This window comes from Mus caroli, unplaced genomic scaffold, assembly GCF_978045245.1.
Source record: "Mus caroli unplaced genomic scaffold, Mus_caroli_1 scaffold_20, whole genome shotgun sequence".
NCBI classification, from domain to species: Eukaryota; Metazoa; Chordata; class Mammalia; order Rodentia; family Muridae; genus Mus; species Mus caroli.
Genome location: NW_028227275.1, coordinates 33001838 through 33028895, shown reverse-complemented (window position 1 = coordinate 33028895; position 27058 = coordinate 33001838). Strand labels below are relative to the sequence as shown.

The 27058-nt window shown below is 40.0% G+C and overlaps 1 pseudogene; it reads left to right on the top strand.

Annotated features, from left to right (window-relative positions):
- Positions 1 to 1344: 1344 nt before the first annotated feature.
- On the top strand, positions 1345 to 18643 carry LOC110286015 (peptidyl-prolyl cis-trans isomerase A pseudogene; annotated as a pseudogene).
- Positions 18644 to 27058: the final 8415 nt, after the last annotated feature.

The following is a 27058-nucleotide window of genomic DNA, read 5'->3' as shown; positions in this document are numbered from 1 at the left end:
AAGAGCGGGCTCCACCCCGGGACGTACGTCATTTCCTGGGCGGGCCCAGCTAATGTCCCGGATGTGCTGCGCTCCTCCCCTCTCGCTCCTCTCTTCCCCCCGCCCCTCTCCGGCTTTTTTTTTTTTTTTTTTTCCTCCCCTCCCTCTCCGTGGTCGCCAGTGTGGTGTTTCCCGGTCGGTCGTTTATGCCTCGCGGGTGATCCCTTTCCCAGACTCTCTGCGGCCGGCGCGGGCCTCCCGGGTCTTGGCTGTGCCCTCCCCTCCACCGAATTCCGCTTTCTCGCGCCTCCCGAGCCCGCGGGGTCCTGAGGAGCGCGGGCGGCGGGGTGTGAGCGGTGCTCCCGCCGCCATCTTAGGGAGCGAGAGCCTGGGCGCGCGAACGGTGACCCATCTCGCTCGGCGCGGCCGCTACCTCCCTGCGGAACCGAGACGCCAAGTTAGCACCCAGCAGGACCGGGAGGAAGTGCCAAGGGGAAGGGGAATTCGAGCTTTCCGAGGATGAGGGTCCCTACAGGGGTGGGTTAGACCTTTCAGAGTAGCTCTCCGTAGGTCCTTAAGGGCTCACCCCTTTTAGAGTTGACGGGATGGATCCCAGCTAGACCCATCGCCCTATTAGCTGGCATCGGTTTCTTAACAGCCTGGGGGTAGCTTGTTCTTGAGCTGTTTTGGACACAGGAACGGCTTCTGTCCATGGAGAACATTATTAGCACACAACCTGGCACCTCAAACTCGAGTTGATAAGGCACAGCTTCTGATACCTCATGGTTCAAGCATATTCGTCCAATTCTCCTCATACTGGAGTCCAGCAGGCACGTGCCCCCGGGCCCGCCAATACCCAAAATCTCCCAACATTTGCAGCTAAGCAGCTTATCCAAGACAATAACATACTGGAAGTAGAGCCTTAAGAAGTCAGTTCTCCTCTTGAGGCTTAATTTTTGCACCGGCACATGAGGGATTTGGGCCAGCATGAGTTCACTGTTAAAATAAGGCTGAGCTCTCTTTCTGTGCCCCAGACCTTGTGCTAAGTGTTTTACATACATTATCTCATTTAATCCTGACACCTGTTCTATTGGATACATAATATTCTCATTTTAGGGAAAACAAGCCGTCATTTTATCTTGCCTCTCTGTGCCATGAAATGCTAGGTAAAAGACATTTTAGGAACCAACTATTAGAACAATAGATTTAGCAGTAATACTGTAAGCTTTGATAATTTCGTAGTTATAATGAGTTCTATTCTTGATTGTAAGTTATAATACAGTGGTTAAGAGAAAGAGAAAAAAAAAAAAAAAACCAAGCCCAGGACTAAAGTTAAAACAGGTCAGGTCGTGGTGGTAGCCAAAAATGACACCGTGGTACCCAACAACAGTTAAAACTCTTCACGGTTGGAATATTCCTTTTGCAACGTTTGCAGATCAAGTCCTCAGGAAAACGTTTGGGACTGCTGACTGGCACCTCAAGGCTCTGAAGAGCTTTGCTGGTGCAGCCCTATTGTCTGTTAGGTTCCTGTCTCCCCACTGTCAGCTGTTGCTCCTTACCGCTGTCAGTGAGCACCATTCTATTATTCCTCCCCACCCTTTTAATTTACTGCTTTTAATCTGCACGAAAGGAAACCACATAATGAAGCTTGGGCAAAACTGTCTCAAGGGTATAAATAGATACTTTGAGGCAGTGTCCTTTAGGAAGAGTGTGACCTTTGAGCTTAGAACATTGTAACATCAGTTTCAAGCAATTTAGAGACTTCTTCCTTCCTAGCTTCTGGTACCATCTTTTTATACTCTCAGGATGCATACTTTTATTTGCATGAATTCTTACTAAGTCAGGATATTCTCCCTTTTATGACAATTGGAGGTATGTCTTTTAGTTCTAGTAAGGTTAATATATAAATCTCAGTGTTGCCGTTATACTAATTCAAAACACCAAGCTACAATGCAAGCAATAGAATGCAAAGCATGATAGATTATATATGCATACATATATCAAATCCTTTTGCTACTCAGTAGTTCTGACAGGAACTCTTTTCAGCTCATTTTTAAAGCTGTGTGGTTGTATCTTCATATGTATCATACAGGTATATCAGAAATAACTCTTTAGGGAGCCTTAGGAAACACGCAGCAGGGTCTTAACAGCTATTGCTTTTTACAATGAAAAATATAATCGGCATTCAAAAAGGTATTTTACATTCCTTGACAATGCAATAAATTGTCAATGCAACAGCTTTTTGCTGTATTCCAGAAATGATGCAGACATAGTTATCTGTGCAATGCTCAGTTGTTCTGTAAATTTTAGTTGTTTCCTTTAAACTTTGTTTCCACTGTAAGGTTGTAGTGATTGTGAGAGGCATAGATGTGTCTCTATTTGTGTCTAAACCACTTGAAGAAAAGAAGCCCTGATTACTGTACAAATTGCTATAGCATATTATTAAGGGTAAATTTTCAACATCATCGATTAGGATATTTCCTCCTATGGACACCTACCACATATTCAAGAACTAATGAAGAATTCCAATGTCATGCTTAAAAGAAAGCAAAATGTGTATGCAAAGATAAAATACTGACATCCCATGACATTGCTTCAAAAAAAAAAAAGTGGCGTTTTGAAAATGTATGCTATAGCTTACAAAGCAGAAATTGCCCTGCTTTAAAATCTTCCATTAGACTACATGTTTTCTTCAGTTGAGACACACAAGAGAATCTTGTTCTCATATGTGAAATGAAGTTTTCCTTTCTGCTATGTTTTCCTAAGTGCTTATGATATGCCCACTGCTACTGAATCGTGATTGCTAATTGATGTTTCCGGATCTGAGATTTAGTGGACATGTGATAAATACCAAAAGTGACAAGAGAGGCCCAAGTGATTCAAACACTTTCTAACTATCTTCTGGGGTACCCCACTGAAAGCATGCTTTGATTCTGAGAAAAAGTGTTTTGCTAAATTTGTCTTTCTAATTGTGTTTTCATTAAGCACTACAAATCGGCTAATTACTCAGCCATCTTGATATCTGTCTATTATATAAGTATATCTTGAAATTAGACTCTCACCCCAGGGCATAAAGATGATAGTAGAATCATAAATTGACTACCCATTGCTCAAGACCAAAGTAAAACTATGTATGCATACAGTTCCTCAATTAATTCAGAGCATCAATTACAGTATTTGCACCATTAAACCCAAATACCTGGAAACAATCCAAATGTCGGATGTCTATCAGCTAGAGGATGCACAAACAAGTCGTGATACAGTCAGACAGTGTAATGCAACTGAACAGTTAGAAAGACTATTGATATACAAAACAGCATGAATACATCCCGGGATCATTATGTTCAACAAGAGGGGCCAAGTACAATGTGAAAATCCACTTCTGTGAAATCCGTGTACAGGCAGGGAAGCCTGGTTTTCCATTGTTGGCAGTGACAACAGCATAGGATTCACTGGCAGAGCAGGTGAGAATGTCTAGGGTGACAGGAATGTCCCACACACTCCTCAGCCACTAGCCATATGCTATTAAAATTTAATTGGACGTTAATTTCATGTAAAAGTCATACAGCCACTTTTTAAGTTCTCATTAACCACATGTGTCAGTGGCAACTGACCTGGACAGTGCACACACACACATACACACACACACACACACACAGAGGGGGGGGGGGAGGGAGAGGGAGAAGGAGAGGGAGAGAGAGAGAGAGAGCGCACATTTGTAGTGTTTCAAAACTTCTAAAAATATGCTCTTTTTCTCTTTTAAACTAATGTCTATATAGACGTTTATATGTGTCACCATTGTGGCTAGTGGCTATTAAATGTCAATTTTATGTGCCCCCAATCCCAGAATCATTCATTAGGCATATTTTAACACATTACCAAAATTGTAATAAATTAATATCATAATTTGATTAGCCTAATTTTCGTTTTCATTCACTTTAGAGAAAGAATAGACAATTATCCATAGTGATTTTTTTAAGATGTAAAGCCAAAAGGAAGATAATGTTGATTTGCTGCTCAAAAACATAAATTCTGGCACTTTAAAATCCTCAGTATCTCAAGAAAAAAAGGAAACACTTTTGAGGACTCAAAGTGCACTCTAGAATACTTCAAAGAAATTTTTCCTGCTGCCCTCTTGGAGCTTTGGTCTATGGATAGGTGATAAATACCACATAACCTTGTGAGGTAACACTTAGAAGAACTTGGGAGACTGGGTACTCTAAGCACATTGTAAAGTCAAGTAAGCTCTCTGGATCACAGTTAAGATTCAAAGATGCCAGCAGAATGGTTCAGTGGCTAAAAGCACTTGATGCCAATCCTTATGACTTGAGTTTGATCCCCAGAGCCCACTTGGTAGAAAAAAGAACCAACTACCACAAATTGTCCTTGTATCTTCACACACAGGCTTTGGCTCTCATATAGTATCCCTTGCCCCCATGCATCCGAAGACACACAAGCACGTGAACACACATACACACATAAATGTAAAAAAAAAAAAAAAAAAAAAACAAGGACTTTTGGAATAAAAATCAGATTTGTAACCACATATCAAAGATTTCTGATCTCAAGCTCTGAAGTTATAATCTCCATAGCTATGATTTTAAAAGATGAAAACAACTGATTCAAAGTACTAAGTATATATGTTTAAGTGATACTTTTATAAAAGAGAAAATGGTTAAAAATAGACTCTAAATAAAGAAAATCAATAGGTGCACTGAGGTTTAAGCAGTTTGAACTCTAAAGTATTTTTTTTACAAGATGATGAACATGAATTGTTATCAACCGAAAGATAGCCATTTCATACTGACCATCACTCTCATTGTATCAGTTATCAGTGGTCAGGAAAGTGATTTGATTGAGATAAATTATTTAATTGAACTAAATGGTTTAACTGACAAGGCTTTAGGTTGTCTTCTGTTTTCTCCAGCAACCTGGAATAAAGTCTAAAGCGGCTCTCAAGTCTGTGCTGCCTCATCACGCCTGTTAAGTATCTGAAAACTACCTTTAGCTCGTCTTTCCTTTTTTAACAATATGCTGACTGTTACAGACTATGACTTAAGGTTCTCATAGTTACAAGTGTTTGTGAACAATGTGCCAGTAGCCATGATTGAAGACAAGTGATCACTACTCAAAGGTGATATATTTCTTTCTTTCTTCTTTCTTTCTTTTTTGTATTTTTCTTTTGATGCCTTTCATTTTGCTTTGTTTTAATAGAATCTTATGTCCATATAACATTTTTTCTAAAGTTTCTGCTTAGCATATTGTCAGCTTTGTTTGGAGGGGCAAAACACACACATAATTCTTTTGCATCGGAGGGTATAAAATATGATCTAAGCGAAGTTCAAAGCGTCATTGAATACTTTCTTTCATAAAGAATTGGGATCATGTTTCAAGGCCATCATGGATCTTGCTTCACTAACTAGAACCTAAATATAATAGGTAATATACTATACTAAATATCTACAACTAAAAATTGTTTACAAGTAGCCTAAAGGTAGGATTTTATAGACATCTAAATTTAAATTGCATTTGTAGATTTTTATTAGGTCAATAGTTTCAGATCTCTAACACACTCAGAGGCTATTGAAATACATTTACATCCTATAGAATTTAAGAGATAAATCTGCCTGAAAATAAGGAAAAATTTAAATTTAATACAATTTGTACTGACTTTGTCTTTCCTTTTTTCCTCTGCGTGGAGATTAATTAGGAAGTCGGGAGGTTCACTGGGATGGAGCTATGAGGAACTCTGAGTACTAGTTTGACAAAGATCAGAAAAATAAATTATTTTCCAAGATGATTAGTGCATTTTGTTCAGTATTCTTGTTTGGCACTACAACCTTTGCCTCACTATGAAATTATAAAATAAGCTACAGACAGTTTGAATATGCGTTATAGGATTACCCTATTTGTAGCTTCAAATGTGTGACATGATAATTACAGACTTCTTGTTAAATGTTATATCATTCTTCACCCAGAAAAAAATAATCCTTAATGAACACTAATTTGTGCTGAAGATTGGTGGAAGGAGAAATTCTGATGTGAATAATTCAGAAAAGATATATAAAAATATATGACAAAGATTTTTTTCACTCAGGTTAAACATGCATATTTTGAAATTTAATCAGTTTTAAATTAAAAAAAATAATAATAAAGCTGCATGAAATGTGGTGTCTTTTCCTTCAAGTCAGTACTGAGTCTGAGACCCCAGCCTCAAAGCATTGCTTCTCTGGAATGGCCTTAGCTGCATCAGTTCCTAAGGATCCAGCAACAGAGGGGGAAGCCCTGAGTGATGCATGGGTGAGTGGCTCTAAAATGGAGCCTAAACTGAAGTGGGAGTTCTGCCTGCTGAAAGCAAGCCAAAGAGCACCCAACAGAAGTATGAGTAATTTTATAAAAATATTTTAAGTTAGTCGTTTAATCAAAACATTACAACTTGTTAGCAACCCTTCAAAAAACCACACCTCTATATTTGGCAGTCTTATTTGGAAAAGAAAGAAAATCGTGGAAGTTTATTGTAGACTTCAAAAGCTTCAGTGCTTACCTGTCAGGAACAGATAAGGCAGGCTGGAAGTTGTAGCACTCCAAGGAAGATGGAAAGACCCTAGCAAGTATCCACAATCTTGATATGAAGTAAATGCTAATGAAGCAAGACTATGAGAAATAGAGACTGTGCAACCATGAAGTATAATCAGCTGGGGTGGCTCATGTGGAGTGATGTTGGGACGTCTGGCTTACTGACCTGAATTGCTTAGGTTGGTTTGGTGGTGTCTTGTGGTGCTGCTGCTGCTCCTGTTGCTGCTGCTGCTGCTGCTGCTGCTGCTGCCCCTGCTCCTGTTTTCATTTGTGAAGAAGAACTAAAAGAAACTAAGAATGGGCCACAGTAATCATAGCGGTAACAGTTGAGCAAGGCAGTTAAGATTAATTCTAAAAAGACAAAGATCTAGGAGATAAATATTGACAATTGTTTGAAATATTGACTGAGCTCCCTAATAAATACTGAGGCTCTGCAGTGTGCACTGTGCTCGTTTCCATGAGTGCATGGGGTATGGACCACGGATGAGAGGGAGATGCAGAGGAACTGAAACTCCATCTCTGCAGCAGCTCATCTTTCTCCGCTTTCACTCTCCTCTACTTCATTTCTGACTTCAACAGAACCCACTGTTCCATTGTCTTCCGTCAGTGGGTATACTGGCACAAATTTATGGTGAAACAAGACAGCATAAGGCTGTGGCATTTATTGCCCTGTCTCCTATTGTGCACGGTTATTTTAAGAAGGCACTGAGCTAAACATTCTGCTACAGTCTCCTTCCTTTCTGCTGCTCTCTAGGTTAATGCACTATTCTTTCAGTTACCCTGTACCCACCCTTTGGTAAAGAAACCCCTTGAACTTAAACCCCCCACCCCTCATTATTCTCTCTCTAAATGTCATTTGTGAGACCCTAATAGCATCTAGCAAGCTAACAGATTAGTTATCACTCTACTCAGTAGGGTTGTCTTAACAAAATACTGCACACTGGCTGGCTTAACTAGCAGAAAATTTTCTCACAGTTCTGGAGATGAGTTTGTGGAGCTCAAAGAATGACAAGAGTTGTTCTCTTCTGCAGCATCTCTTGGGTTTAATACACGCTCACCATGTACCTTTGACTTCGTGTGATATTTTCTCAGTGGGTCCATGTTCGAATAACAAATTCCTAAAAGGACTCCAGTCCTAGTGAACTTGGGCTCTGATGATGACCTCATTTTAACTGAATTATTTCTTAATTACCCTGTCTCCCATGCCAGTCACATTCTGGAGCACATAATGTAGGGGGAAGGGAGACACAATTCAGTTCATAGTAAAGACTTCAATAAAAGCACAGAATGAATTATAAATATCATCCCAAGATTACGTGTGAACATAAGAAAAAGATAGTATTGAGCTTACCCTGAACACAACATGTTAAAAAGGAGTAGAAGATATTTAAAAGGAGCACAGCTTTATAAATATGCAAATTTCAATCACGGAGCCAAGTACCTCAAGAGTCTGGCGTGGGCTCTATCTAAGCAACCGAGCAATAGTGAAAACTAACACTGATGGAGCATTTTGATAGATACTAGTTACCTGTGTCCTTCCTATATGAGCAGAGTTCATTTTCCTTTAAGAGATTTTATGACAAGTCATCAATGCTAGAGACAATCATAGGCCAACTTCCAGTACATCCTTCTTTAGAAGTAGCTTGCTTGTGTCCTTTACCTTCATCGTCTCATTTCTACTTCCTTCTCCATCCTGCTGCTTAAAACAAGGCACCACCAGTTGAACTTGTACTACATACACTGTTCTGCATTATGCACATATGAAAAAGAAACATCAAACATAGTAGCTTACCCAAATCCCAATTATCATAAGTATTGTCCCTTTACTAGGTACTGTTTTCAGCTTTTACTTGATTTGTTTTGCTTTATCCTTGTAAGAATTCTATAGTAGATAAACCATGCCCTTCTCTAGAAAAGAAGAAGAGAAGGAGAAAGAGGAGGAGGAGGAGGAGGAAGAAGAGGAAGAAGAGGAGGAAGAAGAGGAAGAGGAAGAGGAAGAGGAAGAGGAAGAAGAAGAAGAAGAAGAAGAAGAAGAAGAAGAAGAAGAAGAAGAAGAAGAAGAAGAAGAAGAAGAAGAAGAAGAAGAAGAAGAAGAAGAGGAAGAGGAGGAGGAGGAAGAAGAGGAGGAGGAGTTATTCTTAAAAGTAGTAGTTGAGCGGGGCGGTTGAACCAATTTACCAGATCCCTAGTCATCTGGAAAACAGGTTATTTTTAAAAGGTACATGCTGAACAAGAGGATAACACTCAGAATTTGGATAGTGCCACAGTCTATCAAGGGCAGAAAAACAAACTAAATGGGAAACTATGGTAGGAAAAAAAATACCTATATTCCAAATCCTTCATTTTTCTGGCTTAAAGCATAGCCTAAAACTTGCAAAAGCTTCATCTATGCTTTAAATATTGACAATTTGCCTTTAAATTCTTAAAAAGATTTTCCTCTTAAGAGACTCTTGTGAAGCTCTGTCAACCTGAAAGGCATTTTTCCCCTAGTTTTCTGGCCATGATCAACTGCATCAGGCCAAGATCTGTGCCCCAAAGGGGCTTCTCTTTGGCCATATTCTGCCAGAGTCCTTTTCAGACCCCCAGCTGGGATAATCTTTGGTGCAATCTGGAGGAAAGTTCTATACTTAATTGTCAGTTTTGTCTTGGGAAAAATTCAGCTCTCAGCCAGGGGTCAATCCTTATGGTGGCTGGCTCTGCTGCCCTCCTGCTACCAGCAGGAGAGCTTTAAGAGTGTTAAGGGCTTTGTTAACCCCCTCTTAAAGAAAGTGCAGAAAAGGGGATTCTTAAGGACATCTCAATATTCTTTTTTAATGTTTAGCGTTGGGGGTGGGCAGAAACTGGACCAGTGGAAATTTTCTATTCCCTTCCCATCTGGCACTTAAACGGCTTTGGAAAGGCTGTTGGATCTACTCAAAGAATGTAAATGCATTAACAATCCTGTAAGGAAGGAGTGTAATGAAGAGGGGATCCACTTACTTACCTGCAGTAGAAGGTTTGAAGGCAGAGGACTTCCAGTGCCTCCCACAGGCTTTGCTTCCAGGCTATGTTCAAACCTGCCCAACACACTCTGCTTTGCTACCATAGAGTTTTCAGGATGCGTCTGTCCTGCCTGCTGTGGTTTTAGTTTCTACTCCTTGTAACCATTTTTTCATCCAACAAAGACAGTTCAAATGTATATTTATTATCAGTATTATCATGCCATCTTGGGTTAGCAATAACTTGTCCCTTTTCAAACAAAGGTTGACTAAGGATAGTTCACAAACAATGAATTCACCCATATTAAAAATAAGCAATTCAGTAAATATTCACAATGTATCGCAGTCCTTTGATCACCACCTTTATTAAAACACTTCTATGAATTATTGTAAAAGGCCCGCTTGTGGCTCTCTAGTTTGTTCTCTTTCACCCTAATCCCTGTGCTAGCAAAAGTTGGATCATTCATATACATATATGTTTCATTTTCTAGAACATCTTATAATTGGAACACATTTACTTAAAAACTTCTTTGAGTCTGTGTTCTTTTGTTTGACAGACTATTTTCCATATTATTACCAATATTAGCAGTTATCTTGCTGTGTAATTGGTATATTGTATGGCTATACCACAATTTCTTTCCAGGTCTTTGCAATGAACAAGACTGCTGTACACGTGTGTGTAGAAATGTTCTTGTAGACGGACTTCTCATTTAACATTGGCAGACACTGGAAAGTGAAATTGCGGAGTGCTGACTTTATATCATGGTGCCCGAGTGCTTCCTCTGTGCCCTTATCATTCTCTGCTTTCACCAGGAATACATGAGAATTCTAGGTCCATTGACACCTTTGATCAGTTGTTTAACATGTATCCTTCAAATGAGTAGTGCCATTATGCATCCTGCCATGAACTTGCTGGCCGTTCTTTTATCTCTTCTGTGAACTATCTGCTTGGATGCTGTTCCTAGCCCAGTGTTTGCAGTTGTCAGCACCTTCCTGAGGAATGGGAGTGGCTACCGTATTTAGATTTGGATCTCTTGTCGGATGCACATTGTGCAAATACTTCTCCCCCAGACTTGCTTGCCTTTTCATTTCTAAGAGCAAACGATTTAATGTGATGAGGTCTAATATTCTATCAATATTATATTCCTTGGTTTATGTCCTTTTTAGTTTATCTAAAATGTGCTTCTTCAACTGAAGCTTTGCTATTTTTCCTGTTTTTATAACAAAGCTTCATCATTTTTTTTCTCTTTAGTGTAGGCTGATACGTTATTATTACGTTTTATAGAAGTCATGAGATATGGGTCCTGGTTCACAACTATTCACTTATCCAGCACAGTCAGCTAAAAGAACAACCCTTCCCCACTGAGCTGCCTTTCCCCTTTGGTCAAAATTGGTGTTAGTAAATATTGGAGTCTATTTGGAAATTTTTTTTAATTCTGTTACTTAGATATGCTTAAATAATACCACATTGTTGACATTATGGCAACTTTATAGTATGTTTAGAAATCAAGTATTCTACTTCCATTTTCTTAGTTTTGCAATCTTTTATTGGTTATGTGAGCCTTTCCTACAATGAATTTTGATCATATTCACTCCATTCTGGCTCTGCTTCCACCAAAGTGGCCTGATCTGCCAGCCCTGGAAAGGCAAATCCTGAGAGGGGAAGCAAGACAGGAATGGCTAGGAGCAGAAGACACCTCAGGCCGCAGTGAGTGCAGCAAGAACAGACTGTGAGGTACCTTCAGTGAGACAGCTCATTTAATGGGGGAACAAATGTTCCTTTGAACCTTTGGGAGTTGGATAGGGGCTTTCAAGGTGGGTGTATACCATTGGCTGGTGCCAGGTACAGGGCTGCCTCGTTTGCATAAGAAGGCATTCCAGGTACTGCTGGACATGACCTTATAAAGGGAGAGGAAGTTTCACCTGGGTCCCAGGTTACAGGACCACCTCTGGTGGAAAAGGGTGGAGATACAGGACTACATGCACAGGGCACGCAGGTCGGGCAAGTGGGGGTGGATCCTACTGCTGATTTCTGGAGTGTGGACATATCTCAAGCCCACTCTTGCTCCACACAGCTCCACAATCCACCCTTCCTCCCCAACTCTTCCTCTTCTCACTAATGATTTCTAATTGTCAGAGTTGTCCTAGTTTGCTTTTCTAAACACTGACCGAAACCAACTTGGAGGTTGGTTCTAGTCCATCGAGGAGGGGTGTCACGGCACGAATTGTAGCAGAGGCCAGAGAGGAACATGACTTATTGGCCAGCTCACTGTGATTTCTCACCTTGCTCTCCTGTGCAAGCCCTGGGGTGGCACTTCCCAGGGTGGAATGGGCTCACCCACATCAATCATCTGTCGGGAAAATGCCACAGGCCATGTGATGTCAGCAATACTTCAGCTGGGATCTCCTCCTCTCGGGTGACTAATTTCTGCCAAGTTGACAAAATATCCATCACAGTGCACAGGCCTGTCCCATCTTGGTCAGATTTGCTTCTGATATCTTGGAATTTTGGCACCAATATAAGTGATGTGATTTTTAGATTCCTTCAGTTCACTGCTAATGTACAGGAGTATAATTGACTTTCACATTGACCTGTGTCCTGGTACTTTGGAAAAGTCATTTATTATTTCATGTAGCTCTGTGAGTCCAAAGGATCTTCTACAAGATCATAATGGTATCAGTCTATCAGCCATGATTAGAGATCCTTCCTTCTTTCCTTCCTTCCTGATTCTGCACACTGAACCCAGGCCTGGGGGCTTGCTAGCAAGCACTTTACTACCAACCCCACCAAGGACAACTTAATTCCACCTTTCCAAAAAGGGAAAGGCTTCCTTTCACAGAGGACATACTGCTGAGGACCAGAGATAAATCGTCTTCATTTTGCTTTGGTTTAGTTTGGGTTCAGTTAGTCAAGCACATTATTTGTCTATGGACTTTAGATTTAGGTAGTGGGGTTCAGCACTCTATAATGCAGGCTGAGAAATTATAGCATTTTTTCTTTCCTAGGTCATGTTATTATTTCCCTGATACTTATCTCTCAAGCTACCTTGTATTTTACAGTATTCATATGTATAAATATTCCTACTTAGGACTACATCGAGGTGTTAGGGAAACTGAGTAATCTTCCTTAACAAGCATCTAGAAGTTTTGGGTAAGGTATTTGAATCCTGGTAAGAAGTTAAGGAAAATTCTCAAATACCGGAACAGGAACAAGGCTAACAAGTGCTAACATGAGTAAGTTAGACCTTTAAACCAGTACTGTCTTTAGTAAGTTAGACTTTCTATTTTGATGCTGTCTGGAGCTCATGAGACATACATAAAATTAAGTAAATTTTTTTTTAAAAACAGGTAAAAATGAGGTTTTATTTCACTCACATACACATTAAATAAATAAAAATTTTAAAAATTGACAATTTAAGTTTTTTTATTTTTTTATTTTTTATTTCAGTTTTAAATTTTTTGTACTTCATGAAGAAGTTAGAATAACATTGCTTGATATTTTTTGCCAGACGAAAAAAATCTGAAGTCACAGAAAATCATTCAAATCCTTTTCCATTAGTATATTGGTCTTTAATTCTATGAAAGCCTTACTTTCTATGACATATGAAAAATGAAGACTCAATTCTGAAGTACTTTTAAAAAAATATTAAGAATTAAGAGCATCTGGGTGGTGGTGGCACACGCCTTTAATCCCAGCACTTGGGAGACAAAGGCAGGTGGATCTCTAAGCTCGAGGCCAGCCTGATCTACAAAGTGAGTTTCAGGACAGCCAGGGCTACTCACAAAACCTTGTCTGAAACAAAAGCAAAAGAATTAAGAGCAATGAAATCAAAATACTAAACAAAAATGAAAACTGTTGTTTTAGTTAGGGTTTTAATTGCTGTGAAGAGACACCATGACCACAGCAACTCTTAAAAAGGAAAACATTGAATTAGGACTGGCCTACAGTTTCAGAGGTTTAGTCCATTATTATAATGGTGGAAAGCAAGACTGTAGACAGACATTGTGCTGGAGGAGCCCAGAGTTATACATTTCGGTTTGCAGACAGCAGAAGGAAACTATACCACATTGGGGGGGACTTGAGCATTAGCAGATCTCAATGCCCCGCCCCCAGTGGAACATTTCCTCCAACAAGGCCACACCTACTCCAAGGCTATACTTCCTAATAATTCAAGCATTCAAACACATGAGTCTATGGGGGCCATTCCTATCAAACCACCTTATTTATTTATTTATCTATCTATCTATCTATCTATCTATCTATCTATCTATCTATCTATCTATTTATTTATTTTAAAATCTCATATTTTTCTTCTTTTGAAATGTTTCTTTTTTTAATGCTCACAGCGTGATATCTTTTTCGTCTTTTGCTTCTCTATGATTTGATTTATGAATTTTATGAACTTTCTCCATGGAAAAATCCTATAAGTTTTATGGGGTTTTTTTCTTTTTCTTTCTTTTTTCTTTTTTCCTTTTTCCTTTTGGTTTTCCTGTTCTGGGAATTGAACCTAGAATTCTGCTCATGCTTGGCAAACACTCGGCTATGTTCCCCACCCCCAGCCATTTTTCTACCTATTTATTCTGAGATAGACTGTCACTAAGTTGCCCAGGCTAGTGACCTTTTTACCACCCAGCCAGCTCCAGCCTCCAGACTAGGAAGGATTACAGTCCTACTCTGTCAGGCTGCCCTGAAGGTTTCTTCATTTCTAATCTCTTACTGTGCTGTGCAGTATTTTCCTCCCATTGTGCATGTACATGCTTTGTAGACTATTAATGAGTTTTAGGGAAACATAGAAACTATATTATTAGATATTTTTTCTGTATCTAGTTTCAAACTACACAAACTGGAGCGGCTGAAGGAAGAAGAAAGCACATCGTTTTCATGAGAACCGCCTTAGCTTTCATTTCTTACCAATGCCTTCTTACAAGCGTTGAAAACTTCTCGTGCTGCCCCAGTTGCTGTTATGAGCAGCGCTCTATGAGCGTGATGACCTAACATCACAGGAGTCTAAACAGCTTACTTGAGTTTAGACCAGCTTTATTAACATTATTTTGAGGAAATCGCTTCACCTTACTGGGCTTCCCTGTTGGATCTATAAAAGGATTAGACTTTTTTTTTTTTAACTTGAAGGACGAATGATTTTGGTGACTCGCTCTGAGAATGCAAACAGTGCCGCCACCGCCCTTTGTGATATAGATGGGGCTCTTTGATTGCTGATGAAATACCCCAGAAATAATGACGTTTGAGCCCCTGCATGGATTCACACATTCCGGTGAAGTGCAGTTTTTGTAGCTTTACAATTTTTAGTAGCTGTTTGGATTCCCACGTTTTAGTTTTTATTAGTAAGAGAGAATATGAGTTAGAACTTAAAAGTGAACACATTCACCATATTATATAAAAATCCAAGTCTAGTAGGTTTTGATGAAATAATTATTAAAGCAATGACATAGAGTCTTCATCTCTACACATAAATAAAGGTCAGTTCTAACTGATGTCATTGCGGTCGACCGAAGCAAACTATCTTTGGTTCATATTTCTTTGTGTAAAATTTAGCATAAAAAAACCCTATATTTGAACATTGTTGTAGGAAGTGTTTTTTGAAATATTATTGAGATTTATATCAAATGTCCAGAAAAAAATAGACTAAAAAAGTACTTTGGATTCTTTAAAATATAACAAATGAAGCATGGCAAAGCGAGGCTGTGGATTGAAAAAGAGCAGAGGATGCGAGGGGAGAGGTGGAGGGGAGAAAGGAAGGGGAAATAATGTAATTATTATGTATATATATATACATGTATATATATATACATGTATATATATGTGTATATATACATATATATTCTCTGGTATTATTTGAGTATTCTTCACATATCTCCACATGAGACTATGTTTCTCTGTTTATATCTCTCAAAGTATACCATGAATGCTATGCTAAAACTTCATTATTAGTTTAGAAATAATGCCTTTGAAAATTCCAAACAATGATTAACCTTATGATATCTGCGATTCTATTTAACCAAAGCAGAAGTTTTACAGGAGGAACGATGCTTCCCTCTGCACTTTCACTGAGATATCTTAGATACGATGACAGCTAATATTTATTCTGGTTTTCTTTTCACCTATGATTAATCTCTAAATAAACTCACTGACTCCTCACAGGAAGTCTGTAAAACAGTCCTCACCTTACTCTCTGTGTTAAATATTGAGAAAACAAGGAGCTAAGAACTCGAATAAATTAGTAATTATTAGAATTATTACAGATGCTGAGTCAATGGTTTATACATATGACATGCTTTTCCTAAGGGGGATAATTGGTTATAAAGTTGAGAGAATAGAGATGTCCTTCTGTCAAAATAAATGCACAAACTGACTTCAACTATAATAGCCCAGATTTTTGAAACGCTGTTTTTAAAAATGTCTACAAATGTAGTAAAAGGTAAATGAGTGCCAGCTGCCCCCTTTTCAAATAGTTCAGTTAGAGGTCAGATGCAGTAGCACAAACCTGCAGCCTTATCAGATCCTCTATCAGCTTAGCACTCCTCAAAAGTACAACACAGGGAGTTTTAGAAGAGAATTACTGTCTTTGTTGTTGTTGTTCTTCTTCTTCTTTGTATTTAAGACAGAGTCTTCCTATATAGTCCTGGCTAGCCTTGAACTCAGAGATCCTCCTGCCAAGTACTGTAATGAAGTAAATAAATAAAATATTGAAATAAAAGTATACCCACCATGCCCAGCTATGATGATGATGATGATAAATATGTACAATAATATATGTGAAGAGAAAATGGTTTTGTTCTAAAAGAAGAATCATCCTCTAAAACATACCTGTTTCCTCCTATTTGTTAGAAAAAAATCTAAATTTTATCTCAATCTAGAACTCCAAACACTTCTGATGACATATATCTCCACTTAGATGTCCCACGACCAACTTCAATTTAAAATACCCCAAATTGGTCTTTATTTCTTTTCTCCTAAATTTTGGTCTTATGACAAGCCAATCTCAAGTCAAGAACAAGATGAATAAAATGAGAGAGCTACAGTTGAAAGAGTTGCTGAGCTAGGTTACAAATTTCGATATGCTATTCATATGGGATGGGAAGGCATTGCTTGGCTTAATAAAAATTAATCATATTAGACCACATCTAAACCACTTGCTGTAACTCAGAGATCATGTGTCTCTGTCTGTCACAGGTCCTTGCCTCCCTTGAATGTCCTCCTCTGCTCCCTTAATCTCCAACTGTATTCATTTCATAAATTCAGTTCAAGTATCCTCCCTTCTGTGAGAGTGATAGCCAACACAAACTGAGCACTTATGGTCTCTAGGCACCATGCCCAATACATAATCTCACTTAAACCTTGTTTAAAAAGGTACCTCTATTGTACTTACATAGCAGATTATGAAATTGGTGCCTAGAGAGTTGACTCAATTTGCACAAGGTCAAATAACAATTATGGAGGAAAGAATAAAGCCCAAGAGTTAGACTCAAGATTGAGCTCATTGTACCATTGGCCTTCACCGATTCCCCAGACCCATTGGAGATGCCTTTCTCTGTGCATGTGTGCCTATAGTACCGTATCTCCATCCCTCTCCACTAATACCTCCTGTTCATCCTTTTCAGGAGGATTGAGAAGTGCCTAAAAATTAAGGGTCAAATATTGACTACAAACGGAGAATTTCAATACGTGTTTATGTCACAGATTTCTTAATATTATCCATCAAGTTGCTTGTGGAGTGGTATTTAGGGCATCGGGTGATTAATTAGGGAAATTCCTGCCAGTTGCATGTGGCTCATTACCTCAGTTAATCTTCCGTCTTTCTAAGATGTTTCTTTTATAAAATGTAGTGTCAGTCAACGAGAATCCTGCTATTCTCTCCCAGAGACTATTAGGTATAGATAAAATATTTTCTATGTCTTATGCTTTATATAGTAACTCTTTGCTTCTCAAAGCCATCATGCCACAGCTTCAGGATAGTTACTCATGTTGCACATGGCGTATGTTAGGAAAACGTTCTTCATAGCTCATTCTTGTTTTGTGCTTCTGTCTGACTTTGATATTTTATCTCTCATCTTCATTCTCTTTGGTTATTTTGGTAGGATCTTAGAGAATAATACAGCTTTTTGGCTTTAAAGCCAAGTAACTACATTAATCACAGAATAGATGTGACTCAAGAAAAGTTTCTTTTTCTCCAATCAATTATTTAAAATAAGTAGAGAGAGGTTTGTTCCATCCTCCCCCATTAAATATCCTTAATCTTTGAAGGGAGATAAAAATGGAAGGAGAGAAAGCTAAAATGTACTGTAGAGATGTATGCTCCCCTGCTTCAATTAGACCCAAGAAATCTGGCCCCACCCATTGCTGCAAGACACTGATGAATGAACCCAAAAAGTTTGCTGAAGGTCGGCCAGGCCCTGCCTAGCTCCCACGGCGGATCTCTGGGGCAGTGAAGGCTGTTTTTCAACCTGCCTACAAGACAATTAGAAGAGCATGGGGGAACTATTACTTGCTCTAGATCACCATCAGCCAAGCTCCACTAGAACAGTATAAAAGAATGGGAACACTGACCTAAATAAACTTCAATATGCAACAAAGGCTTTGCAGACGCCACTGTCGCTTTTCACCCTCATCGTGTTCTTCCACATCACGGCCAATGACGAGCCCTTGGGCCATGTCTTTTTGAGCTGTTTGCAGACAAGTTTCCAAAGACAGCAGAAAACGTTCATTCTCTGAGCCCTGGAGAGAAAGGATTTAGCTATAAGGGTTCCTCCTTTCACAGAAGTACTCCAGGATTCACGTGCCAGGGTGGTGACTTCACACGCCATAATGGCACTGGTGGCAGGTCCATCTACGGAGAGAAATTTGAGGATGAGAACTTCATCCTGAAGCATACAGGTCCTGGCATTTTGTCCATGGCGAATGCTGGACCAAACACAAACGGTTCCCAGTTTTTTTTATCTGCACCGCCAAGACTGAATGGCTGGACGGCAAGCATGTAGTCTTTGGGAAGATGAAAGAAGGCATGAACATTGTGGAAGCTATGGAGCGTTTTAGGTCCAGGAGTGGCAAGACCAGCAAGAAGATCACCATTTCCTACTGTGGACAACTCTAATTTCTTTTGACTTGCGAGCGTTTTACCCATCAAACCATTCCTTCTGTAGCTCGGGAGAGCGCCCCTACCCCATCTGCTCGCAATGTCCCGTAATCTCTGCTCTCACTGAAGTTCTTTGGGTTCCATATTTCCCTCATACCCCTTCAAGTCTAGCTGGATTGCAAAGTTGAGTTTATGTTTATGAATAAAAACTAAATAAGAAAAAAAAGTAAGCAACAAAGAAGTAGCACCCCAGTCTGGAAGTGAATCACAACACCTCCATTATTAGAAGAGAACAAAAGACTAAAGATAGTCAAGGACACCTGTAATCCGAGCCTTCTGGAAGCTGAGATGTTGGACTTGCAATGAGTTCCAAACCCATCTAGGTTACAGCGTGAGACCCTGTCTCAAAAATTAATGTTCAGTAAAGATCTCTAATTGCATGAGGACAATTAGCCAATTTTAAAAGTGTCAAGAGGGGCTGGAGAGATGGCTCAGTGGTCAAGGGCACTGACTGCTCTTCCAGAGGTCCTGAGTTCAATTCCCAGCAACCACATGGTGGCTCAAAACCATCGATAATGGGATCCATTGTCCTCTTCTGCCTTGTATGAAGACAGCTACAGTGTACTCTTATAAATAAGAAAAGAATTATTTATGAAAAATAGAAAATAAATGTGTGAGGAGAATATAGCATCCAATACCCCAGTGTGAAGAACAGTGGATGCTGTTTAAATCACCCCACTGTGGGGTACAGTGGACCTCATCCAAAATCACTCCAATGTGAAATGAAGAGGGTGCCTCCTAAAATCACAGGCTTCATTTATCTTTGATCTCTGCCTGTGTTTCTAGCACTCTCTGCCACAACAATTGTGAAATAGTCTATCATAATCCTTCAGCCTTAAATGCACGTGCCTGGCTCATCTGTCTTGTTGCATTTGAACATTGAAGTCTTAGAAGTTATGGCTGAGGGACCAGAAAAGAATCAGGAAATAGCAAGGAATTCTCATCTGTTGTGTCTAACTTCTGAGTTGTTGTTGTTACTGTTGTTGTTTTTTTTCTCTGACAAAGCATTGGCTTTTCCCTGTTTATATGGGTTTTCACAAAATTGGACTCTCCCTTATACTCTAGAGAAATAGCACCCCTTTTTTTGAGTCAGATCATCTGGGTCTCCTTCGATATTTATTCTTTTGGTAAAACATAAGTGATGAAACACTTAAGTGTTTCTGTCCTTCTCTGTTTCCCAATATTGTAAAGATCACAGCTTTGGGTCTGTTAAGAGAAAAGCAAATTTGTGATAGAAGCATTAATTAGAGGTAGACATCAATAGACTGATAAATCTTTAGAGGGAGAAGTCCAGCTTTCTCCCAAAGATTTCCATTTTTGAGTTTCAACCCTGGAAAAATCTGATCTTTCTTTTATCAATTTCTATCATTAAAACAGATTTATTGTATGTGTATGTGTATGTATATTTGTGTGCCACGTGCCTGTAATTCCCTTGGAAGCCAGAAGAAGGTATCATATCTCCTGCAAGTTGAATTACAGGCAATGGTGATCAGTCCTATAGGTGCTGGGATCTAAGCATGGGTCCTCTGAAGAGCAGAGGATGCTCTTAACCACTGAGCAATTTATTCAGCCCTATTTCTCTTGAAGTTTCCTGTTTCCTGTAGTTTTTATTTTTATGAAGGAAATTTGAATTTTTCTACTAAGATATTGCCAGGCAGAGCTTTATACATACTTTAAAATCTAAATATCTACCATTGAAATATAGTCGAGCATTCCTAATGACAGGGATCTTATTCTGAGAAGTCTGTCTTTGGGTGGTTTCCTCGCTGTGTAAACATGCTGGAATGTATGTTTGCCTCTAAGATGACTTCCACAGCATAACAGTGGCACCTTAGACAATATGGTGTATGCAGAGGATTACTAAACCTTGGTGCAACATGTGACTAATTTTATAGTGGAAGAAATGCGTTTTCTGAAGTAAGCTACATTTGCATTGAAATAATATTTGTAATTTTAGTTCAATGGCAGCCTCATAAAGTTGACATCCATGCACCGCGATTTCAGACAAATATTTATTTAAAGAAGAAGATGGGATGAGGGTATAACTTCATGCTTTGTTCTAATCAGTAAAGAAAAGGGAATTCATATACCCCTTTAAACTCTCAAAGTATTTCGCACAATTTGTCTTTTCAACCATGATGTGCTATAAGGTGGTATGAGTTAGCCATTCTGTGTTTAATACAACCATTATCAAGATGCTTCGGTACGGGCTATCCAGATGGCTCAGTGGGCAAAGGCACAGCAATGCAGGCTAATGGCCTGAGTTTCATCCCTGAGTCACATATGGCAGAAAGAGAGAACATACTCTTGCAAGTTGTCCCCTGACCTCTACATGCACGCTGTGGCATGCTTTGCTTGCATGGATGTATGTGTGCCATGTGTGTGCGGTGGCATAGAGGTCAGAAGAGGCCGTCAGATCCCCTGGAACTGAAGTTACAGATGGTTGTGAGCTATCATACAGATACTGGGAGTCATAGCCAGTTCCTCTGCAAGAGCAAGAGGTACTCTAAAGCAAGGGGCCGTTCTTCCAGCTCTTAACAAAAAAAAAAAAAAAAAAAAAAAAAAAAAAAAAAAAGACCTTCAGTATGAGATCAACAAGGTAGACAAATCTGAGAAATTAATTAACTCTTTTGTAGTAAATTATATGAAAGTTGGTAAAAAAAAAACATGAAAAAATGTAATTTTCTTTACAAAATGACTATGGGAGGATAAGGGAACCCAGGAGAGGAAAGCCTTCCAAAAATGAAAGATAGCTGTAATTTCTATAGCAAAAAGAAAAGTAGTTAAGTCTCAGAGTGATTGGGAGATGGTGTGGCATCAAAACTACGACTTTACAGAAGGAGAAAGCATATAAGACGCAGGCAGAGTCATGAAAAAGTTGCTTCCTGAAATATCAGAACAGGAGGCACCTTGCAAAACTAATTTTTTGCTGAAGAATTAGAAAGAACCAGTTCCTGACTTTCCAGATAATTTTTTGATTTGAAGTAATGACACTCCCTACAGCACTAAACATGAGCCAAAAATATTTCAGAAAAGTAGTGGAGACTATGGCTCACGCTGTCAAGAGACTGTTGCTTGCACTACACTCACAAGTCGATCAGGGCAAAGTAAAGAACACTGTCTGATGCCCTGGGTGCCAGGGGTCGATTTCTAACAGACCCTGTCCTGAATGGAGTTAGTTTAGGGCTTAGGTCACACCCCTCTGCCTTTTCAGAAGACACCAGCTGAAACAACCAAGAAAACATACGCTCACATCTACACAGATTCCTGGCTAAACGGTAATTGTTCCTTTGTCTTTTATAAATCACTAAAAAGAATAATACTGTTAATTAATGGTGAATCATGCCCCGGCAATCTATTCATATTCGTTGGCGTGCTGCTCTGGAGGTGGCGAGCCGAGAAGTGTTGATAACTGTATTGACTCAGCTTGGAAAGAGATTAAGAGTCCCAGTGTGACAACAGATATGAATTTTCTTGTTATAGAAATAGCTCACTCTTCTGCTCACAGTCTACAGTGGTTTTCTCAGTCTCTTTATATAACTCAACTGCCCATTGTCTACTTATACCTATCCATCTCCGTTTACTAGCTCATTTGCCACTATACTTTTAAACGCCACCCTTCTCCCTTCTTTCTCCTCCCCTTAGTTTCTCACCCCCAACTCTTCCTCCCTTTCTCGCAATCCCTTTTGTATAATCCGTCTTGTCCCAATCTCTCCTTCTATTGATGTTCATTCCATCTGTTCTATAAATTTGAGCCCCAAACCCACCATCCACACTGTAATGCAGTGATTCTCAACCTTCCCAATGTTGCAAACCTTTAATTCAGTTCTTCATGTGTGGTGATCCCCAGCCATAAAATTATTTCATTGCTACTTTATCAATCCCCAGCCATAAAATTAAGAAATTTTCATTGCTACTTTATCATTGTAATTTCGCTATGGTTAGGAATTGTAATGTAAAGATTTGATATGCAGGATCTCTTATATACAGCCCCCAAAGGAGTCGCAACCTACAAATTGAGAAGCACTGCTGTAATGAATAGAGGGTATAGGCCAGAAGTGGTGGATTGGTAAGCCACTTCATATGGGCACTAGGAACTGAACACGGGTCCTCGGCACAAGCACCAAGTGCTCTCAACTTCTGAGCCTTCTCTTCAGCTCCAGAAGCTGTTTTTTTCTTGGGTTTTGAGACATGTTTTTTCTCTGTAGCCCTGGCTTCCCTGTAACTCTGAAGACCAAGGTGTCTTTAAACTCAGAGATCTGCCTGCCTCCGCCTCCGCCTCCGCCTCCGCCTCCGCCTCCGCCTCCGCCTCCGCCTCCGCCTCCGCCTCCGCCTCCGCCTCCGCCTCCGCCTCCGCCTCCGCCTCCGCCTCCGCCTCCGCCTCCGCCTCCGGAAGTGCTGGGATTAAAGATGTGCATCACCACTTCAGAAACTGTATCTTTCCCACGGTTCTTCCCATTGTGCTGATGAGGACATTGAACCTGAGATCTGTTGAGTTAGTTGTCTAAAGTCAGATACAATCAGCATGCAAGAAAACCTGAACTACCATTTAGACTCCTCCGAATCTAAAAATTAATTCTTATACGTTTCCTTTTAATAGAAAACATTTCATTATTATTATATCACTCTGAAAGTACCATGTTTGCTTGGGTTAAGAACTTCTAAGTGTGCTGCCATAAGGAATAGATTTGTCGGCAGTGGCCCTTGCTGTGTCTTTCTCGACTTGGGCTTGGTTTCCATGAGCATAGACATGAATTTGATTTACCTAGTGAGGAGACTGGAGTTAAAGGTCCAATGGAAAAACAGTCAGAGTTTCACATCTACAAGAAGGGAATCTTTGAACGACTACCTGACGTAGTGTGAGAATGCACGAGCATGTGGTATATGCTCACAACATCATAGCTGCCCCTCCCACCCCCATACCAGCAATAGATCCTCTCTAGGATTTATTAAGAAATTACTGCTTTGATGTTGAAAATTTCTAATTTCCACAGTGAATTATATACATAAGGGGTCTCATGGATAGAGGCTAGCATGTATGAAGCTAGGGCTGGGTCTACCCGTTTTATAAAAGACATGCATGGAAGTTTCAAGCTCGTATTTCTCTTCACACACACCTTCTAGTCTTCCTCACCCTTGCCTCACTTGGCTTCCCAGGGTCTCAATGTTGATGGTCTCAGGCTTACTTAAACTTGGGTCACCATAGCACTCGTACTATCAAATCATGTGCTTTGAGAACTCTGCAGAACAGTGGAGGGCTAGTGGATTGAAAAATAGAGCCCTCATGAGGTTCTATTCTCTGATAATGGCTCAATCAGCATGCCATTACTTCTTTTTTTTATTTTTATGGTTTTAGAGCTTTATTGTAGAAAGGCAGGGAGAAAGAGAGAGAGAGAGAGAGATCAGCCATGGCTACATGGAGAGAGGGGGAAAGGGAAAGAGAGGAGAGCTAGAGAGTAACAAAGGTGAGAGCTTAAAGAGAGCCATTACTTCTTAAGAGGTGTTCTGTTTCCAACAGACTGTCTAGTAGTTTTTGGGCTTGGCTATTCATTCATTCATTCATTCATTTGATTTGTCAAGACAGGGTTTCTCTTTAAAGCCCTGGCTGTCATGGAACTTGCTCTGTAGACCAGTTGAACTCATAGAAAACTGCCTGCCTCTGCCTCTGCCCCCTGAGTGTTTAGATTAAAGGCATGCACCACCACTACCTGGCAAAGGTTTCTTTTCAGGTGTATTGATGTTTTGCCTGGTGGTACATCTGTCTGTTTGAGGGTACTATATACCCTGTAACTGGAATTACAATACGGACAGTTGTGAGATGCTGGGACTTGTGGGTGATGGGAATTGAACCCTGGAGCTCTGGAAGAGCAGCCAGTACTCTTACACACTGAGCATCTCCCCAGAGCCCCTGAGCTTCTGTGCTTTAACCCAAAGATCCAAAGAAGTCATTTCTTTTATCAGTCTTTTTTTTTTTTTTTTTTTCGAGACAGGGTTTCTCTGTATAGCCCAGGCTGTCCTGGAACTCACTTTGTAGACCAGGCTGGCCTCAAACTCAGAAATCTACCTGCCTCTGCCTCTCGAGTGCTGGTTCTTTTATCAGTCTTGTGTGTGTGTTTGTGTGTGTGTATGTATGTATGTATGTATGTATATGAGTATATAAAAAATAATTACATTCAGACACTCGATTAGGGCCATTCACATTATACTCAGATCTGTCTGGTCTACTGACATACAGTTACCCATGATCAGAACAGTGTAAATACTGGTATCCTGGAGAACTGGCAATGTTAATTCACCTCTTCATGTAGAGGCCAGGCTGTAGTACATAACATTATAAGCATAAAATAAAACAAAACAAGTTTAGTAAGTGGAAATAATGTGCCAACCTAGTGCTACACTTCTGCCCTCAAACCTTTACTGAAGTTGTACATCATATGTTGGAAACCTAAGGACACTTGAAAGTGGCCATTTCATTCCATCCTCTCCTAGACTCCAATGCTTAGTGCACATTGCTACAGACCTTCACAGTAAGGTCCACATCGCTGATTCTAACTCCTCTTTAAATCCAAAACAGGCACAAGATCTACTTCAGACCTTCTGTGATAGCTATTGACAAACCAGAGAGAGAGAGAGAGAAAAGAGAAGAGAAGAGAAGAGAAGAGAAGAGAAGAGAAGAGAAGAGAAGAGAAGAGAAGAGAAGAGAAGAGGAATAGGGAGGAGAGGGAGGAGAGGGAGGAGAGGGAGAGAGTCAGAGTGGATGGGGATGGGAAGAATCTAGAATGCTTGGGCACAACTTGGGCATACAAAGTGCTGCAGCCAGTGTGCAAAGAGTGTGACTGTCCCTAAAAACCCAGTAATTCCACTTTTATCTGCATACCCAAAGGAACCTAAAGCAGGGTCTTTAGCAGAAACCCATGTGCCTGTGACTGTAATGGCCTTATTCATAATGGGCAAAATGAGGAGACAACTCAAGTGATCACTAACAGATTGCGGATAAACAGTGAGGTACATACATGCAATGGAATATTACTTGATATTGGGAAGGAAATCCGACATATGCTTCAGTGTAGAAGAACCTTGCTACTATGCTAGCAAGCTGCTAAGCCAGGCATAAAAGGATAAACACTGGATGATTCTACCTGGGTGAGGTTCCTATGTGAGTCAGACTCAGAACCAGAGACAGTGCTTACTCTGGGGTTGGGGAAAGGAGGAAACGAGGAGTTTCCAGTCAGTGGGCACCATGTTTCACCTTTGCAGAATGAAGAATTCTCTGGAAATAGATGACGGTGATGGCTGCATAACAGTGAGAATATAGTTAATGAAATGGAATTGCACACTTAAAATAGTTAAGACAGCAGTTACAAATTTTATTGCAATTTTAATGGAAAGGCTCTTTTCAAAACTCATATCCACTCGTTTGAAAATAGTAGATTCATATTTGATGAGTGTCATTTGATCCTTATATGATGCTGGACTACGTGTTCTCTTCATTTAAAAAATTAATTATTTACCTGTACATGTACTTGCAAGTACATGCGTGCATACGTGCCTGAATGTGTGTGTGTGTGTGTGTGTGTGTGTGTGTGTGTGTGTGTATGTGTATGTGTGTGTAAGCAGGACAAGAGTGTCTTTTGTTTAGTGAATAATTCCAGGTTAGGATAATGCCCTGGGACTGCTAAACTCAAGTGGGAAATTTGCATGGACTTCACCACTTTTAGTGACCTTCTGTGAAGCATTTGAGCTGAGAGACAATGAAGTGGGGACATTTGAAGCAGAGGAAGGGACCTGTTGAAAATACTTGAAATGGATAAGTAAATAGGGCATTTGAGAATAACCATGTTTGACCCAAAAAAAGGGGCGGGGGGGGGCAGGATAAAAAGTCAAACAAATAAGAAAGGGTCAGCTTGTGGAAAGTCCGGAGCACTCGTCTAAGAAACTTGGACTTCTATTCAGTATGAAATGGAAATCACTCTCCTCTTTCTCCCTGTCTCCCTGTCTCTCTGTCTCTCTCATTCTCTCTCTCTCTCTCTCTCTCTCTCTCTGTCTCTGTCTCTGTCTCTCTCTCTCTCTCTCTCTGTGTGTGTGTGTTTGTGTGTGTGTGTGTGTGTGTGTGTGTGTGAAGGGGTATGCGCACATGTGTGTGTGGAGGCCAGAGATCAATACTGGTTGCTCTCCTCAATTACTCCCCTCCTTATTATTTCAAACTGAATCTCCTACTGAACCTGGAGCCTGTTGGTTTGGCTAGCGTACCTGTCTAGTAAGCGTCCGGGCTCCTCTTGTCTCTGCCTCCTTACCATTTGGATCCCAGGCAACATGCTCGACTTTTAAGTGGGTGCTTGGGATGCAAACTCAGCTCATCATTCTTGTGCTGTA